Below are 19,219 nucleotides of genomic sequence, written 5' to 3'. Positions count from 1 at the left end.
CGGAGGTGAGGGTGTGGGTGCAGGCCGGGAGACGGTAGTGCCTGTGTCCTGAGAGGGGGGCTGGATCTCAGTGGCAGGTTGGGGCACAGGGGGAGAGGCAGCGGTGCAAACCGGAGGCGGTGAACGGCCTTCGTCCCACCTTGTGGGGTGCTTGGCCATCATATGTCTGCGCATGCTGGTGGTGGTGGCTCCACGGCTGATCTTGGCGCGACAAACCTTGCACACCACAGTTCGTCGGTCGTCTGCACTCTCAGTGAAAAACTGCCACACCTTTGAGCACGTCGGCCTCTGCAGGGTGGCATGGCGCGAGGGGGCGCTTTGGGAAACAGTTGGTGGATTATTTGGTCTGGCCCTGCCTCTACCCCTGGCCACCGCACTGCCTCTTCCAACCTGCCCTGCTGCTGCACTTGCCTCCCCCTCTGAAGACCTGTCCTCAGTAGGCGTAGCAAACCAGGTGGGGTCAGTCACCTCATCGTCCTGCTGCTCTTCCTCCGATTCCTCTGTGCGCTCCTCCCTCGGACTTACTGCAATTACTACAACCAGAGTGATAGACAACTGTCTCATCGTCATCGTCCTCCTCACCCACTGAAAGCTCTTGAGACAATTGCTGGAAGTCCCCAGTCTCATCCCCCGGACCCCGGGAACTTTCCAAAGGTTGGGCATCGGTCACAACAAACTCCTCCGGTGGGAGAGGAACCATTGCTGGCCATTCAGGGCAGGGGCCCGAGAACAGTTTCTGGGAGTCTGCCTGCTCCTCAGAATGTGTCATTGTAATGGAGTGAGGAGGCTGGGAGGAAGGAGGAGCAGCAGCCAGAGGATTCAGAGTTGCAGCAGTGGACGGCGTAGAACTCTGGGTGGTCGATAAATTGCTGGATGCACTTTCTGCCATCCACAACAGGACCTGCTCACACTGCTCATTTTCTAATAAAGGTCTACCGCGTGGACCCATTAATTGTGAGATTAATCTGGGGACGCCAGAAATGTGCCTCTCTCCTAATCCCGCAGCAGTCGGCTGCGATACACCTGGATCAGGAGCTCGGCCTGTGCCCACACCCTGACTTGGGCCTCCGCGTCCTCGCCCGCGTCCACGTCCTCTAGGCCTACCCCTACCCCTCAGCATGGTGTATTACCAGTAGTGCAGAAACAGAACGCTGTAATTAAATGTGCCGCTTATTGGCCTGTGGTTGGAGGCTGACTTCGCTTACGGAACGCACAGCAGAGCCAGGAAAGAATTTTGCGCAAGCCTGTAGTGAGACGTAGGTGCGTATGACTGAGCTAGTGGAATTCACAGCGCAGAAGCAATCAAGTGTCCAAAGGCCACTAGTAGGCCTTAAGTATTTTGCTTCTATTTTTTTAAAGGCTGAGCTGAGACAGCAGACAGATACTGTAGGCAGCGTATATATGTATACTGTTTCCCTCTGGACGGGATGACGGCGGTGATGTAACGGGCAACGCAGAGCCAGGAAAGAATTTTGCGCAAGCCTGCTGTAACACCTAGCTGCGTATTAATTAGGACTACTACCCCCAGCAGAGACGCAGTACACTCAAGACGGTCACAGGCAGCCCAAAGATAGTATTTTTCCCAAATTTGTTTGAAAAAGCCCACTGCCTATATAGACAGTATATCTCTTTCACCTTTCCCATTGTCCCTGCCTCACCAGTACTGGCCCTATGCTATGTAAAATTACTGCAGACTGAGGACGCAATGCTCTGCACGCCCGATATACAAAAAAAAAAAAAATTGTGCAACACTGCTCACAGAAGCCTCAACAGTACTGCACACAGTCAGATGTGGCCCTAAGAAGGACCGTTGGGGTTCTTGAAGCCTAAAATAACTCCTAACGCTCTCCCTATAGCAGCAGCAGCATCAGCAGCACTGTCCCTGATCTCTGTCAGAATGCATCTGTGGTGAGCCACGGGCGGGGCAGATTTAAATACTCGGGTGACACCTGATCTCCCCAGCTACTCACTGCAGGGGGGTGGTATAGGGCTGGAACATCACAGGAGGAAGTTGTAATGCCTTCCCTGTCTTTCTATTGGCCAGAAAAGCGTGCTAATGTCTCAGAGATGTAAGTGAAAGTAACTCGAACATCGCGTGGTGCTCGTCTCGAGTAACGAGCATCTCGAACACCCTAATACTCGAGCGAGCATCAAGCTCGGACGAGTACGTTCGCTCATCTCTATTTACATGGCATTGTCTCAGCCTGTTGGTTCTAGTAGCAAGAATTATGAACACGGAGGTGTACCCTGACCTTCTAGACAATAATGTGCTGCTGACAATGTGGCAATACTCTGGAAATGGTCAGCAATACTTCCAACAAGACAACGCATCTTGTCACAAATCCAATGTTCCATGATTAGATTAGCCTGCACAGAGTCTTGATTTGAATCCTAATGAAAAATTTTGGGACAAACTGGAATATTGTCTGGAAATATTAACAGAATCCATCTTCTTTGGGCGATCTTGCCAGATGTTTGCAGGATGAATGGAGGGAAATGCTAGGTGAAGTGTATCAGATGATAGTAGAAAGTATGCTAAAGAAGGCTTCACTAAGTACCAGCTTATGTATATAAATACTACTTTTGATTCTTGCCCAGGTGCCCAATTAATTTTAGTAGGATAGTGTAAATAGTAATCAACCACAGCCCCAAAATCACCCAACTACCTTTGAATTATGAATATTGCACATGAAGTCTACCAAAAGAGTCCAGACAAGTGTAGTTGTAGGAGATACAGTCATACTCAAGCCCTGATGTCTGAGGGGGCTTGAGGGCCTTTCTGCTACCTGAGAATCTGCCAGTATTATTGTGCCCATGTGGTATTTTGCAGCTGCAGATTTTCTGCTATGGAAAGCCTGCAGTGGATTCGCCTCAAGTAGCTGTAGCCTTACTCTGTCTACAGGTTGCTCCCCCTAGTGGCAGCTTTGTACAGAAAAATGTATGTATTTAAAGCCTTAATCTCTTTCTGAATGCTCTTTCTCCATTGTCAGGTATTCATACATCTGCTGCCAGTTTCAATAGTACAGGCGGTATGGCTGTAGAACACATAAGTTCAGTCACCAAAGCATCAATCTCCTTGCTACTAAGAGAATAAATTAAAATATAGGTTACATAAACTTCGAACTTTATCTATGTAGTTAATGGATCTGCAAATTCAGAGGTTTGTGAGATGCTGCAGGGTATTGTAGAAAAATAAAGAATAATGCCCAAAAATTAGTTTATCAACTTTTTCATATTTTATTTGTTTTTTAATAATCCATTTTACTCAATATCCCCAACTTAAAAGTGATTTTTTAAGTAGTGACTAGAGGCTTTAACCTCATTAATTCCTAGTGAGATAAAATACACATTGGTTTAGTCCAATAAAAGCGTGCCCCATCTTGTGTAGGTAGTAAGTCTGCAATAATTACTCCTCATTGCAGCACAATTTTTCTAAATTTGTGTCTCATTTATTTGACATTTTAGAAGTCCACAATGTAATTTTATAAATAGCGTAACAGTGCAATTTCCAGTCATTGGTACTTTTTGTTCTTTAGCATCCATCGATAGGGGAGCTGGAAAAGGCTTTGTAGCTATAGTTACAGACGGCACAAAGCATGTAGGATGCAGAAGATAAATATACTGCTGAAAACCGTCCCAGTTCTGTCTGCCTTGATAAACTCCCCTACACTATTTTTCATAAATACAAGAAAGATTTTTGTCCTTTGTCACAGTTAATTGGCACACAAAATGGAGGAGAGAAATCATTCAGGAAGCAGTGATAAGGAATGAAAGCTATTATTTTCTAAATGGTGAAAAGAGCAGATGGGAGCAACCAGAAACTTTTTGAAAAGTCACAATAAAGAATTTGCTGGCAAGGTTTTTTTTAGATGTTTGAAAAAAAAAAACTTTTGCAGACATATACCGCATGCTGCATTATAAAAATACTATATTTGATCTCCTTTAAAGTGTGATAGCATATCACACATTGCACTTGTTTTATCTTAGGCTGTATCCTCTATTGAAATACTGAAGATAGAATTTTTAAAGAGCTTTTCTGGGAATACACACATGAAGGAGCACTCCACTGATTGTTTTTCACATTCACTATGAAACTAGTCCTCCAGTATAAGAAGTTGCATTGTATAATCTAGTTTAGTTGTTCCTTTCTATTACAGTTGCTGATAATAATAAGAAGCTCCTGTCAGAAAGGTGTAATCCTAACTGTACACTTAGAATATAGAGAATAATGATATTTATATTCTTCTCCCGGCAGTCAGAGATGGTACTAGCTCTAGATGGTCATGTGATAATTCATCGTAGTACAGCATAAGGGAAGAGAAAGCAGTGTAAAATTTAAAAATCTAGATGGCACCTGATAAGTATCAAACAGGAGGCTGCACTGCATGGAAGTGAGTGTAATATAAAATGTGTTTTCACTGGTGTGGCCATCCAATCCATGCTGATCATTAGAATGAAGCTGAATGGAATTGAACAAAAGTACCATAGTTGCGCGGGCAACTGGGTAACTCTTCCTGGATAAACACTAATGGCATTTGAAAGCTTACTCAAGCTTTTGTGACCCCCATTACTTTGTTGACTGGGACCATAGAGATCGGGTGGACCCACACCAGCCATGCATTGATGGTCTATCTTTAGGTTAGAGCATTAATCTATATTCGTTGACAAGCCCTTTAATCCCTTCCTGCCCCAAGACACACAAGTACATCAAGGGTGGAAAGGGGTTTCTGCAAATTCCTGTACATTTACAGCATGTAGATGGCATGGGATGAAAAGCTACCGGCAGCAACAGCCAAATGTAACCAACAGGTGGCGTCTCGCTGCAATGGCCAGGATTGGATAGAACACCAATTCCTGCTATAAACCTCTTACATCCGTGTTCAAGATTGATTGCTGCATGTACGAAGTTAATAGAGGGAGGGAGCTGCTTCTGTGATATAATCATCCCTCTACCATCAAATCGCAGAGGGACAATGGGTTGCCATGGCAATCGATGCCTAACTTATCCTCCGTGTCTAACATGGCAAGTGTTGGCAAGAAAACCAGATAATACACTGCAGTACAGAAGCACTACAGTATATTATCTAAGCGATCGTAGGATTGCAAGTTCAAATTCCCTACAAGAACATAAAAAAGGTTATAAAAAATGGTAAAAAGTTAATATTAAAAAATTTTAAATATTAAAATTTAATTAATTAAAAAAAAAAACCATTTTTGTGTACTTCTTGAAAAAATAAAATAATAAAAAAATATGGTTTGCATCACTGCATCCATAATGATCCATATAATAAATTGAACATACTTTTTAATCCTGCACGGCAAGTGCTATTTTTGTGTTCATTTTGCCTCCCAAAAAACACAATAAAAGTGATCCAAATGTACCCCAAAGTGCTACTTATAAAAACTACAGTTCGTTACGCAAAAAAGTCATTACACAGCTCCGCTGATAAAAAACTTATGTCTTTAAACACAGCGATGAATAAAAATAATTAGTCTCCAAAAAGAAAGACTTTCTATTGTGGAAAAAACTATAAAAAATATATATAATTTTGGTATTGAATTGACTCACAAGATAAAAAAGTTATCATGTCGTTTATACTGAACACCATAAAAAAAATATCGCAGAATTGTGTGTTGTTTCACCATGTCCCCCCAAGAAATTAATCAAAGTTATACAATACATTATATGTACCCCAAACTGCTATCAATAAACTGCAGCTCGCCCTCATACGGTTATGTTGATGGTAAAATAATAAAGTTATGGCTTTTGAAAAGTAGAGATGAAAATCCCCCCAAATAGCTTCTGCTTAATTACTAAACTAGGCCACGTCCTTAAAGAGCTATTTCCATTCAGATTTTCATTGACATGAGAGTCCCGCAGCTGTTCCTTGCCAGGTATCGCGGAAACAGTTGAGGCGGCAGCTTTATACTGTTTCCGTAACGCCCTGTAAATGGAATTACGGAAACAGTATAGCACAGCGGGCTACACTATTTCAATAACAGAGGTATTACAGAATCAGCATAGCGCACTGTGCTACGCTATTTTTTGTAACCCCCGTTCACGTCAATGGGCTTCACGGAAACAGCGTAAGGCTGTTGTTTTAGCTGTTTCCTGATTAACTGGTAAGGTGGTTGGTAAACATCCGCAGATTTCTCATCTCAGCCATTAAACACTGAGATGGGAAACCCCTTTAAGCGGCTTAAAGGAGTTAGCTTATAAACAACAGTATCATCTATCCACAGATTAGGTCATAAATGTATAACTATGGAGGCTCTGACCATTGGGACTCCCACAAGTCACATAAACGGGGGTCCCAATTTACCTGTGTGAATGGAGCGATCATCAGAAATGCCCACTATCAAGGACTCAGGAACCCGTTCTCATGATTGGTGGGGATCCCAGCTGTCGGACCCTCAGTGATCACACATTTATCTATGTGATAAATGTTGTATATACGCCAATGCCTTTAAGCTTAGATTCCATCCTTTTAAGGTTCCCATGGATTCTTATGTAGAGTACCTTCCACTTCTCTAAAGCAAGAAGATAGAAAACGCAAGAGGTCATGACTAAAGTAGTAACATATAGAAGATTGCCAAACATTGAAAAGAGAGAGCAGGTTGGTGAGTGGGGACCAATGTGCTCTATATAGTTTCAGCAAACTTTAACCCCTTAATGAAGCGTCCCCTTTTTCCCCCATTTTTGTATTTTTCCTCCCTCCCTTTAAAAAAATCGTAATTCCTTTATTATCCATCGACGTCGCTGTATGAAGGCTTGTTTTTTGCAGGGTGAGTTGTATTGTTCAATGGTGCTATTTAATGTACCATACAGTGTACTGAAAAACTTTTAAAAAGTTGAATAAAATGAAAAAAACAAAACAATCCACCATCTTTCGGTGCATCTTGTTTCTAAGGCCTTAGTCAGACGGGCGTTTTTTTGCGCGATTTGCGGATCACATGACGGATGCGCATCCGCAAATCGCGTGACCGGTGCCCGAAAATCGCCCGAAAATCTGCTCCTAGCCGCGTTTCATTAGAAACGGGCCAGAGCTGTCCAGCGCATTGCATTCCATGGAGCCGGCAATACAGCCCGCTCCATTGAAAGCAATGCGCTGCGGGCGAGTGTGGGATGAATTGTCAGGAAGGGCTTAAATATATAAGCCCTTCCCTGCAATTCATCCAGAAAAGTGTTAAAATAAAAAATATATATATACTCACCTGCTCCCAATCAGCGCTGAGCCAATCAGGGGGCAGGTCTGACTCACACCCCCTTCACACCCACTGCAGGACGGCCGCACGGAACTCCGGCTGCCGGGAGCAGGTGAGTATATATATATTTTTTATTTTAACACTTTTCTGGATGAATTGCAGGGAAGGGCTTATATATTTAAGCCCTTCCTGACAATTCATCCCGCGCACGCCGGCAGCCCATTGCTTTCAATGGAGTCGGCTGTATTGCCGCCTCCATTGAATTCAATGGGCAAACATCGTTCTTCTCTGCCACAGCTGTTACAGCTGTGGCAGAGAAGAATGATTTGTCTTCTATATGTTCTCAATGGGGTCGGCGCTGCCCCCGGCCCCATTGAGCGCATCTAGAGAAGAGAACAGGAATCGCAGATCGCAGATAGGTGCGATCTGCGATTTCTGTTCTATAATTTATCGGAAGAGCACATAAAAAGCGCTCATGTGTCCGATACCATTGCAAAGCAACGGTTTTAAAAAATCGCCGAACGCATGCGCATGCGCAAATCGCGCGAAAAAACGCCCGTCTGACTAAGGCCTAAGGGGCACAAACTGCAACAAAAATGACATAACTTTATTCTATGGGTCGGTACGATTAAAACTATACAAAACCCATATAGTTTTTTTTTTGCTGTACTACTTTTACTTTTTTTCATTTAATTTCTTTAAAATTAATTTTTTCTGCCGCCATCTTCTGTGCGCAATAACTTTTTTATTTTTCCATTGACATAGTTGTGCGAGGGCTTATTTTTCATTGTACATCCTGTAGTTTGCATTGGCACCATTTTGGAATACATACGACTTTTTGATTGCTTTTCTTGCATTTTTTCTTTGAGACAGGGTGACCAAAAAAAAGCGCATTTCTCTGGTTCTTTAATTGTTTGTTTGAACAGCGTCCATCGTGCCGAAACGTGGCCTGTTTTTCTGTGATGGGGGAATAAAACTTTGGATATCAATTTGCACCCTGGATGCTGCCGAAGTCTTTTTTATTGCTGCATGTGATTTTGGTGATAAGGATTCAATCACCTGTCTCTTTGGCTACTGCATAATCTATGCCCAACCCCTGGAGGGATATACAATTTGTGCTGCTGGCGACCTGCTTTCTTTGGGCTCCCTGTGATTTAAATGCCGCTGTCAGAATTGACAGTGGCATTTAAAGGGTTAACAGCTCCAGTCGCATGGCTGATCAGAGCTGTTGCCGCCGGGTGTCGGCTGTAATAAACAGCAGGCGCCTGCACTGTATGAATGGACATTTCACTGGTAAATTCTTTAAGGTGCCTGCACTGATTGGCCCCGCAATCTCTCCTCATACATACCCCGCACCTGCAAAACGTAAATGCACGCCCTGCAGTATTAAGGGGTTAATTTGATACTTAAGACAACAAGAGCCATTGAAAAAGTCAAAAGTTTTCAGAAACTGAAGGCCAAAATGACTAGTTATGGTTGCAACTTCATTATTTCATTTTTGGATAGAAGAGCAGCTCTGGAGTACAAACTGCTGCACTATCAAGTGAAATATTGTAATAGAAAAAAATGATTGTAGACCTGAGCACTACAGCTGTATTTTCTTACTATATTATTTTGCATTTATGATTAAAAACTCAGCATTCGACACAGCAGGATGGGATTTATATGGCAATAAACAAAAGGCTTGTATTCTAAGTTTCCAACTTGGAGATAAAGGACTATTAGAAAGAACATTTGGTTCTTAGGCTATCATCACTTATTTATCACCTTTCTTGATGCAAACTGGGAAGAAGCATCTTTGAAAGTCACAGTTAAGATAATCTTAATCATATGCATAGCTATAGAGGTACATAGGTAGCAGTAGACCCCGGGCCTTGGTGCTTGAGGGGGGTCAGCCATGTAGGTTAACACCAGTATTATTGATCGCACATAGTAGGTGAGGCCCTACTGGCTCCCATTGCTTCAAGTCATCTAAATAATGCAGTAATACTTGCTTAGTTCCGAATATTACAGATGATTGATGAAACTTTTTTCAACAACTGTTCTACAAAACAATATAGATTCTGCCCCTGTGACATCATAGAAGGCAGATCGTCAATGTTAGGGCTTAGTCACACGGGCGCGTCGGTGCCCGTGTGATTGAGCCCTTACTGCAGGAAGAATATGGCCGCACTTCAGGATGGACAACTCCCGGCAGCACCAAAGAAAGAACACATGACCGGCAATGAAGCCGGTTACATGTTCTTTCTTCCAGCTGTGCAGAGAGACATCCGTCCTGAAGTGCGGCCACCTTCTTCCTGCAGTAACACGGGCACCGATACGCCCGTGTGACTAAGCCCTTATACTTTAATTGGCAGTATATTCTGCAGGTCCAGCATGGTCATCGCTGCTCAAATTTCTGATCCCTGTACCCTGTATGAAAGCGCTATAAAATTATGTCCTGGAACAGGAGAGAGAGAAGGGTATTACCTTCAGTTGCTTTTCAATGTGCTGTTTTTGGGGCCCTGTTGTCGGCCGTCCAAGATGGTTGCAGCAAAATCTGCATTAAAATCTGTCAAAATGGTGCAGATTTTGACACAGGATTTTCTGTGGATCCCTCCCTAAACAGTATACTTCCACAGCATGAAAAAAAAGCCAAATATATACACACACACTCTGTATCTTTCTCCTTCCCTATATAAATATAATAAATACACTGTATCTATATCTCAACAAGCGCTGTGTACTAAGAAGTGAAAGTGGCACAGCAGAGCTGTGGGGGCGTAGCAGACACTGATCAGCTCTATTAGTGACTATTGTCACTATGGGGGATGTTTTCCCTGTAACTGGGGCTCCTATGGATGCCCCAGCTGCAGTGGAAAAATGTAAAAAAAAAAAAAAAAACAAGAACATTTGAATGTCTCCCAGAGGTCTTATATAACATCATGTGGGTCATAGATGGTAAAAAAATGAATAAATTTACGTAAATAAGTAAAACAAAATTACAGAAAAAAAAATATATATACATAAAGAAAATAACCCAAACCAACGCCAACCAAAACAGTCGCCGTATGCGCCCTGTAATCCAAAACCATAGATATTATATATCAAAACATCCGAAACAAAATGAGAAACCTATTCCCATACTTTATTGTAGTGTAAATATACTAATGTTAAAAAAAAACTACAAATGTTATAAACATTTTTTTTAGCTTTTCACCCCCAATAAAACAAAAAAAAAGACAAAAAAGTCAGTAAAACCACCACATGCGTAAAATCCCTAAAGTGTCCGGTCCTTAAGCTACAAAATAGCTTAGTCCTTAAGGGTTAAAGACTTCTACACAACTCATGATATTTAGCATTAAAATCCACAACCTACATATCATTGCCAACTATGTAAGAAATCCTACGACCTATTGATTTCCAGTTTTTTTCTTTCTGAGCATAAATACTCTACTACGGTACTTGACCCAGTGCTCTCAACCCTCAAGAACCTGCAACAAAACTAAACTTCCAAACATTTCTGCATTGAAAGAACCCTTCAGAATCTCTATAGCTGAAGAACACTCTGGCAGCTACTTTAATAAAAAAGCCTTGTGCTCTCAGCTTTCAACGTGTGGAGATAAGTGTGATTAGAATGAAGACTCGCTTCTTAGCCCATCGCCAGTATTAATGGTATTTCTGACATTTCCTGTTCTACAAACTGGAAAGAAATATCAGTAGTTGAAAAGGTTTATGATTGAAAGGAGAGCGCTTCTAAAAGCACTCAGAAGAGATAGAGGACACCGAGAGAAGGAGGATATCCACCTGCATACTTAATGCATCGAGAGTGACGGTAAAGATGTCATGAATACAATACAGGAAGAATCGATTCTGATCATCACTGGAATGTATTCAAGAGGAGGTTTCCTATTTTGTACAATGATGTTAAGTAGAGATGAGCGAACACCAAAATGTTCGGGTGTTCGTTATTCGTAACGAACTTCCCGTGATGCTCGAGGGTTCGTTTCGAACAACGAACCCCATTGAAGTCAATGGGCGACCAGAACATTTTTGTATTTCGCCGATGCTCGCTAAGGTTTTCATGTGTGAAAATCTGGGCAATTCAGGAAAGTGATGGGAATGACACAGTGACGGATAGGGCAGGCGAGGGGCTACATGTTGGGCTGCATCTCAAGTTCCCAGGTCCCACTATTAAGCCACAATACCGGCAAGAGTGGGCCCCCCCCCTCCCAACAACTTTTACTTCTGAAAAGCCCTCATTAGCATGGCATACCTTTGCTAAGCACCACACTACCTCCAACAAAGCACAATCACTGCCTGCATGACACTCCACTGACACTTCTCCTGGGTTACATGCTGCCCAACCGCCCCCCCTCCCCCCCACAGCGCACACCAAAGTGTCCCTGCGCAGCCTTCAGCTGCCCTCATGCCACACCACGCTCATGTCTATTTAGAATTGCGTCTGCCATGACGAGGGACCGCAGGCACACACTGCAGAGGTTGGCACGGCTAGGCAGCGACCCTCTTTAAAAGTGGCGGAGCGATAGCCCACAATGCTGTACAGAAGCAATGAGAAATAGAATCCTGTGCCACCGCCATCAGGAGCTGCACACGTGGGCATAGCAATGGGGAACCTATGTGCCACACACTATTCATTCTGTCAAGGTGTCTGCATGCCCCAGTCAGACCGGGCTTTTTAATTCATAGACACAGGCAGGTACAACTCCCTATTGTGAAGTCCCTGTCGACCCACAGCATGGGTGGCTCCCTGGAACCCACTGGCGGTACACAGAAATATCCCATTGCATTGCCCAACACAGCTGAGGTAGTAATGTCGTGCTTAATGCAGGTGGGCTTCGGCCCACACTGCATGCCCCAGTCTGACTGGGGTTCTTTATAAGTGTACAGATGTAGTAAAAACTCCGTGTGCACCTACAGCATGGGTGGGTGCCAGGAAGCCACCGGCGGTACATAGAAATATCCCATTGCATTGCCCAACACAGCTGAGGTAGTAATGTTGTGCTTAACCCTTTCCAATCCAATTTGTATATGGTTTTCCTAGGGGGCTTACTCTTTTTCTGCTGTTATACAACGGCGCTATATGCTGGCTAAAGCCAGTACTGCATGAGCTGACACGTAGGATAGGCTCCGACAGCAGAGAGGCTGGCAATATACAGTAAGAGAACCCCGACGGACGTCTACCAACAACGGAGCTGTACAGCCTTAAACCCTAATGTCTTCACAGGTCACACAGTGGACTGGAAAGGGTTAATGCAGGTGGGCTTCGGCCCACACTGCATGCCCCAGTCAGACTGGGGTTCTTTACAAGTGGACACATGTAGGTTTAACTCCCTGTGGACCCACTGCCTGGGTGGGTGCCAGGAAGCCACCGGCGGTACATAGAAATATCCCATTGCATTGCCCAACACAGCTGAGGTAGTAATGTCGTGCGTAATACAGGTGGGCTTCGGCCCACACTGCATGCCCCAGTCAGACGGGTTCTTTAGAAGTGTACAGAAGTATTAAAAACTCAGTGTGCACCTACAGCATGGGTGGCTCCCTGGAACCCACCGGCGGTACACAAAAATATCCCATTGCATTGCCCAACACAGCTGAGGTAGTAATGTCGTGCGTAATGCAGGTGGGCTTCGGCCCACACTGCATGCCCCAGTCAGACTGGGGTTCTTTACAAGTGGACACATGTAGGTTTAACTCCCTGTGGACCCACTGCCTGGGTGGGTGCCAGGAAGCCACCGGCGGTACATAGAAATATCCCATTGCATTGCCCAACACAGCTGAGGTAGTAATGTCGTGCGTAATACAGGTGGGCTTCGGCCCACACTGCATGCCCCAGTCAGACGGGTTCTTTAGAAGTGTACAGAAGTATTAAAAACTCAGTGTGCACCTACAGCATGGGTGGCTCCCTGGAACCCACCGGCGGTACACAAAAATATCCCATTGCATTGCCCAACACAGCTGAGGTAGTAATGTCGTGCGTAATGCAGGTGGGCTTCGGCCCACACTGCATGCCCCAGTCAGACTGGGGTTCTTTACAAGTGGACACATGTAGGTTTAACTCCCTGTGGACCCACTGCCTGGGTGGGTGCCAGGAAGCCACCGGCGGTACATAGAAATATCCCATTGCATTGCCCAACACAGCTGAGGTAGTAATGTCGTGCGTAATACAGGTGGGCTTCGGCCCACACTGCATGCCCCAGTCAGACGGGTTCTTTAGAAGTGTACAGAAGTATTAAAAACTCAGTGTGCACCTACAGCATGGGTGGCTCCCTGGAACCCACCGGCGGTACACAAAAATATCCCATTGCATTGCCCAACACAGCTGAGGTAACGTCAGCTGTAATGCAGGTGGGCTAAAAATTAATTTGATTACACTGTAGGCGAGGGCCCACAAAAATTGCTGTATCAACAGTACTAATGTACATCCCAAAAATTGGCCATGGCCAGCCAAGAGGGCAGGTGAAACCCATTAATCGCTTTGGTTAATGTGGCTTAAGTGGTAACTAGGCCTGGAGGCAGCCCAGTGTAACGAAAAATTGGTTCAAGTTAAAGTTCCAATGCTTTTAAGCGCATTGAAACTTATAAAAATTGTTCAGAAAAATTATTTGAGTGAGCCTTGTGGCCCTAAGAAAAATTGCCCGTTCAGCGTGATTACGTGAGGTTTCAGGAGGAGGAGCAGGAGGAGGAGGAGGAGGAATATTAGACACAGATTGATGAAGCAGAAATGTCCCCGTTTTGGATGGTGAGAGAGAACGTAGCTTCCATCCGCGGGTGCAGCCTACGTATTGCTTACGTATCGCTGCTGTCCGCTGGTGGAGAACAGAAGTCTGGCGAAATCCAGCCTTTGTTCATCTTGATGAGTGTTAGCCTGTCGGCACTGTCGGTTGACAAGCGGCTACGCTTATCTGTGATGATTCCCCCAGCCGCACTAAACACCCTCTCCGACAACACGCTAGCCGCAGGACAAGCAAGCACCTCAAGGGCATACAGGGCTAGTTCAGGCCACGTGTCCAGCTTCGACACCCAGTAGTTGTAGGGGGCAGAGGCGTCACCAAGGATGGTCGTGCGATCCGCTACGTACTCCCTCACCATCCTTTTGCAGTGCTCCCGCCGACTCAGCCGTGACTGGGGAGCGGTGACACAGTCTTGGTGGGGAGCCATAAAGCTGGCCAGGCCCTTAAAGACTGTTGCACTGCCTGGGATGTACATGCTGCTCGATCTACGCACATCCCCTGCAACATGGCCCTCGGAACTGCGCCTTCTGCCACTAGCGCTGTCGGCTGGGAATTTTACCATCAGCTTGTCCGCAAGGGTCCTGTGGTATAGCAACACTCTCGAACCCCTTTCCTCTTCGGGAATGAGAGTGGGCAGGTTCTCCTTATACCGTGGATCGAGCAGTGTGTACACCCAGTAATCCGTAGTGGCCAGAATGCGTGCAACGCGAGGGTCACGAGAAAGGCATCCTAACATGAAGTCAGCCATGTGTGCCAGGGTACCTGTACGCAACACATGGCTGTCTTCACTAGGAAGATCACTTTCAGGATCCTCCTCCTCCTCCTCCTCCTCAGGCCATACACGCTGAAAGGATGACAGGCAATCAGCCGGTGTACCGTCAGCAGCGGGCCAAGCTGTCTCTTCCCCCTCCTCCTCATGCTCCTCCTCCTCCTCCTGTACGCGCTGAGAAATAGACAGGAGGGTGCCCTGACTATCCAGCGGCATACTGTCTTCCCCCGCCCCCGTTTCCGAGCGCAAAGCAGCTGCCTTTATGGTTTGCAGGGAATTTCTCAAGATGCATAGCAGAGGAATGGTGACGCTAATGATTGTAGCATCGCCGCTCACCACCTGGGTAGACTCCTCAAAATTACCAAGGACATGGCAGATGTCTGCCAACCAGGCCCACTCTTCTGAAAGGAATTGAGGAGGCTGACTCCCACTGCGCCGCCCATGTTGGAGTTGGTATTCGACTATAGCTCTCCGTTGTTCATAGAGCCTGGCCAACATGTGGAGCGTAGAGTTCCACCGTGTGGGCACGTCGCACAGCAGTCGGTGCACTGGCAGCTTAAAGTGATGTTGCAGGGTGCGCAGGGTGGCAGCGTCCGTGTGGGACTTGCGGAAATGTGCGCAGAGCCGGCGCGCCTTTACGAGCAGGTCTGACAAGCGTGGGTAGCTTTTCAGAAACCGCTGAACCACCAAATTAAAGACGTGGGCCAGGCATGGCACGTGCGTGAGGCTGCCAAGCTGCAGAGCCGCCACCAGGTTACGGCCGTTGTCACACACGACCATGCCCGGTTGGAGGCTCAGCGGCGCAAGCCAGCGGTCGGTCTGCTGTGTCAGACCCTGCAGCAGTTCGTGGGCCGTGTGCCTCTTATCGCCTAAGCTGAGTAGTTTCAGCACGGCCTGCTGACGCTTGCCCACCGCTGTGCTGCCACACCGCGCGACACCGACTGCTGGCGACATGCTGCTGCTAACACATCTTGATTGTGAGACAGAGGAGGAGGAGGAGGAGGAGGGTGCTTTAGTGGAGGAAGCATACACCTCCGCAGATACCAGCACCGAGCTGGGGCCCGCAATTCTGGGGGTGGGTAGGACGTGAGCGGTCCCAGGCTCTGACTCTGTCCCAGCCTCCACTAAATTCACCCAATGTGCCGTCAGGGAGATGTAGTGGCCCTGCCCGCCTGTGCTTGTCCACGTGTCCGTAGTTAAGTGGACCGTGGCAGTAACCGCGTTGGTGAGGGCGCGCACAATGTTGCGGGAGACGTGGTCGTGCAGGGCTGGGACGGCACATCGGGAAAAGTAGTGGCGACTGGGAACTGAGTAGCGCGGGGCCGCCGCCTCCATGATACTTTTGAAGGACTCCGTTTCCACAACCCTATACGGCAGCATCTCAAGGCTGATGAATTTTGCGATGCGGACGGTTAACGTTTGAGCGTGCGGGTGCGTGGCGGCGTACTTGCGCTTGCGCTCGAACACTTGCGCAAGCGACGGCTGAACGGTGCGCTGAACTACACTGCTGGATGGGGCCGAGGACAGCGGAGATGAGGGTGTGGGTGCAGGCCATGAGGCGGTAGTGCCTGTGTCCTGAGAGGGGGGTTGCATCTCAGTGGCAGGTTGGGGCACAGGGGGAGAGGCAGGGGTGCAAACCGGAGACGGTGAACGGCCTTTGTCCCACCTTGCGGGGTGCTTGGCCATCATATGTCTGCGCATGGTGGTGGTGGTGAGGCTGTTGGTGTTGGCTCCCCGGCTGAGCTTTGCGCGACAAAGGTTGCACACCACTGTTCGTCGGTCGTCAGGCGTCTCTGTGAAAAACTGCCAGACCTTAGAGCACCTCGGCCTACGCAGGGTGGCATGGCGCGAGGGGGCGCTTTGGGAAACACTTGGTGGATTATTCGGTCTGGCCCTGCCTCTACCCCTGGCCACCGCACTGCCTCTTGCAACCTGCCCTGCTGATGCCCTTGACTCCCCCTCTGAAGACCTGTCCTCCTGAGTAAGCGTTGCACACCAGGTGGGGTCAGTCACCTCATCGTCCTGCTGCTCTTCCTCCGAATCCTCTGTGCGCTGCTCCCTGGGACTTACTGCCCTTACTACTACCTCACTGCAAGACAACTGTGTCTGATCGTCATCGTCCTCCTCACCCACAGAAAGTTGTTGAGACAGTTGGCGGAAGTCCCCAGCCTCTTCCCCCGGACCCCGGGAACTTTCGAATGGTTGGGCATCAGTGACGATAAACTCCTCTGGTGGGAGAGGAACCGCTGCTGCCCAATCTAAGCAGGGGCCCGAGAACAGTTCCTGGGAGTGTTCCCGCTCCTGAGCAGGTGTCATTGTAGTGGACTGAGGAGGCTGGGAGGAAGGAGGAGCAGCAGACAGAGGATTCGGATTGGCAGCAGTGGACGGCGCAGAACTGCGGGTAGACGATAGGTTGCTCGAAGCACTTTCTGCCATCCAGGACAGGACCTGCTCACACTGCTCATTTTCTAATAACCGTCTCCCGCGTGGACCCATTAATTGGGCGATGAATGTGGGGACGCCAGAAACGTGCCTCTCTCCTAATCGCGCAGCAGACAGCTGCGACACACCTGGATCAGGAGCTTGGCCTGTGCCCACACCCTCACTTGGCCCTCCGCGTCCTCGGCCACGTCCACGTCCACGTCCACGTCCTCTAGGCTTACCCCTACCCCTCAGCATGCTGTATTACCAGTGATTAGATTTCCCAGGCAGGAAATAAATTGGCGCAAGACTGCAGGCCAAATATAATTTTTGCCCTTTTTGGAAAACGAAAGGCCCCACTGCCTCTAGTGAATGAATTATCTAAGTTTAATAACTGTGCTGTGTCCCTGCTTATGTGTCACAGAACGTGAGGGTAGCAGAGTTATTATAACTCTTGGAGAGCAGGTATTTTTTTTTCCCAATTAAGGAAAGCAAATGGCGAACCCAGCAGTAAAGCGTAGCTGGCTGCGTATGATTTAGCAATGTTTTTCACGCAGCTCACACGTCTACACAGGCGTAAGGACGGACACAGGCTGGACAAATAGATTTGTTTTCAGTTTTTTCCCACCAACAGGCAGCACTGCGTATATTCAATGAACCTGCGAAGTTTAATAACTGCGCTGTGTCCCTGCTTATGTGTCACAGAACGTGAGGGTAGCAGAGTTATTATAACTCTTGGAGAGCAGGTATTTTTTTTTCCCAATTAAGGAAAGCAAATGGCGAACCCAGCAGTAAAGCGTAGCTGGGTGCGTATGATTTAGCAATGTTTTTCACGCAGCTCACACGTCTACACAGGCGTAAGGACGGACACAGGCTGGACAAATAGATTTGTTTTCAGTTTTTTCCCACCAACAGGCAGCACTGCGTATATTCAATGAACCTGCGAAGTTTAATAACTGCGCTGTGTCCCTGCTTATGTGTCACAGAACGTGAGGGTAGCAGAGTTATTATAACTCTTGGAGAGCAGGTATTTTTTTTTCCCAATTAAGGAAAGCAAATGGCGAACCCAGCAGTAAAGCGTAGCTGGGTGCGTATGATTTAGCAATGTTTTTCACGCAGCTCACACGTCTACACAGGCGTAAGGACGGACACAGGCTGGACAAATAGATTTGTTTTCAGTTTTTTCCCACCAACAGGCAGCACTGCGTATATTCAATGAACCTGCGAAGTTTAATAACTGCGCTGTGTCCCTGCTTATGTGTCACAGAACGTGAGGGTAGCAGAGTTATTATAACTCTTGGAGAGCAGGTATTTTTTTTTCCCAATTAAGGAAAGCAAATGGCGAACCCAGCAGTAAAGCGTAGCTGGCTGCGTATGATTTAGCAATGTTTTTCACGCAGCTCACACGTCTACACAGGCGTAAGGACGGACACAGGCTGGACAAATAGATTTGTTTTCAGTTTTTTCCCACCAACAGGCAGCACTGCGTATATTCAATGAACCTGCGAAGTTTAATAACTGCGCTGTGTCCCTGCTTATGTGTCACAGAACGTGAGGGTAGCAGAGTTATTATAACTCTTGGAGAGCAGGTATTTTTTTTTCCCAATTAAGGAAAGCAAATGGCGAACCCAGCAGTAAAGCGTAGCTGGCTGCGTATGATTTAGCAATGTTTTTCACGCAGCTCACACGTCTACACAGGCGTAAGGACGGACACAGGCTGGACAAATAGATTTGTTTTCAGTTTTTTCCCACCAACAGGCAGCACTGCGTATATTCTATGAATAATAACTGTGTTGTGGCCCTGCCTATACAATTCTTTCCCTGCAGTATCAATGGAGGGTGCAATGCTCTGCAGAGGCGATTTTGAGAAGCCCAAAAAAAATGCAGCACAGCCAACAGCAGCCTGGACAGTACTGCACACGGATAAATATGGCCCTAGAAAGGACCGTTGAGGTTCTTGAAGGCTACACTCACTCCTAACACTCTCCCTGCCTATGCAGCACTTCTGTCCCTAATGCCAGGTGCAACGGTCTGCAGAGGCGATTTTGAGAAAAAAAAAAAAATCCCACTGCTAACAGCAGCCAACACA

The sequence above is a fragment of the Eleutherodactylus coqui genome, chromosome 8, assembly GCF_035609145.1.
Source record: "Eleutherodactylus coqui strain aEleCoq1 chromosome 8, aEleCoq1.hap1, whole genome shotgun sequence".
Lineage (NCBI taxonomy): Eukaryota > Metazoa > Chordata > Amphibia > Anura > Eleutherodactylidae > Eleutherodactylus > Eleutherodactylus coqui.
The sequence above is the reverse complement of the archived record's forward strand: the minus strand, read 5'-3'. Positions refer to the sequence as shown.